Source organism: Lolium perenne, chromosome 4, assembly GCF_019359855.2.
Source record: "Lolium perenne isolate Kyuss_39 chromosome 4, Kyuss_2.0, whole genome shotgun sequence".
NCBI classification, from domain to species: Eukaryota; Viridiplantae; Streptophyta; class Magnoliopsida; order Poales; family Poaceae; genus Lolium; species Lolium perenne.
In genome coordinates this window covers 142,983,350-142,984,679 of record NC_067247.2, presented here as the reverse complement: position 1 = coordinate 142,984,679, position 1,330 = coordinate 142,983,350, and the positions used below count along the sequence as shown (strand labels likewise).

General features: G+C 49.7%; 1 pseudogene; it reads left to right on the top strand.

The window, feature by feature from the left end:
* LOC127347260 (dirigent protein 1-like) lies at window positions 1-837 on the top strand (annotated as a pseudogene).
* Window positions 838-1,330: the final 493 nt, after the last annotated feature.

Below are 1,330 nucleotides of genomic sequence, written 5' to 3'. Positions count from 1 at the left end.
ATGGCCATACCCACTCATGTACGCTCGTCTCTAACCAAGTGAAGCACATCTAGCAACAGGCTACTGACCATGGCTTCACTCTCTTCCTCGCAGGCTCCGTCTTCTTCTACCGCTACGACGCGAGCGGCAACAAGTCCGGCGGCACAGCCACCACGACGCACCTCCACTTCTACATGCACGACGACTACACGGGCCCGCGCCCCACCGCGAAGCGCGTCGTGTCCGGGCGCTCCAGCGACGGCGACAACGACACGACGACTCTGAAGACCGCGCCACGGCAGTTCGGCGACATCGTGGTGCTGAACAACGCGCTGACGGATGGCCCAAGCGGCGGCAGCGCGGGTGGGCACGGCGCAGGGGTGGGCGGTGCGCGTGTCGGAGGGCGGCATCGTGTCCGACCTGACCCTGCACCTGGTCCTGGAGGCCGGCGAGCACCGCGGCAGCTCGCTGACGGCGAGGGGCCGCATCGACATGGACGCGACGGTGCGGGAGTCGGTGCTCATCGGCGGCACGGGCCGGTTCCGGTACGCGAGGGGATACATGCTCACCAAGAACTACGACTACAGCCTCGCCACGGGCGGCATCGTCGAGATCGACGTATACGTGCAGCACGAATAGGCGGCGCTCGCAGTCACGTGCTACATGTTTTGTTGTGTATTAGTACTGATAATCACAAGTGTCTCGGCTTGTGGTTGTTTTCCTTCATATATGATTCCCGACATATAAATTCCTCATTTCTAAGCCTTTTTTTTTGGCGTTTAAGTTATTATTGGACTGCAAGTGGGGTCATGTAAAAGTCTCATTTCTAGTTCATTTGAAGAATTTTAGTTTAACTTTTTTCTGAAATTTTGAGCTAAAACTTTCTAAATGGACAAGAAGTGGGATTTTAGCAGGATCCCACTTGACGCTTTAATAATAAGTTTTCACGAGTTTATCATTACAAGAGCTTTATAACTGGAAAAGCCCCCGTTGAACCTGGGTGCACGTGAACCCAGGTTGGAAATGCATTTTCGAAATGTGAAATAATTATGAAATAAAAATATCGGGGTACGTATGCATGTTCCATGTGTGCGTAGAAAGTTTTCGCGGAGAAACTACTTTTTTATTTCAGAATCTAAAAAAGACAAAATACGTCACATATATACTGCTATATAGCCCTGTAAAATTTCACTTTTTTGCCGAAGCAAAATAAAATGTTTTTTCAGAACGAAACTCATGTCCAGGGCACATGTTTGAGATCATCTTTGCAATCATTTTGTATTTCGATTTTTGAAACATGTTTTGACATCACAAACCCACTTTTTTCAAAAAGTGGGTTCACATACACCCA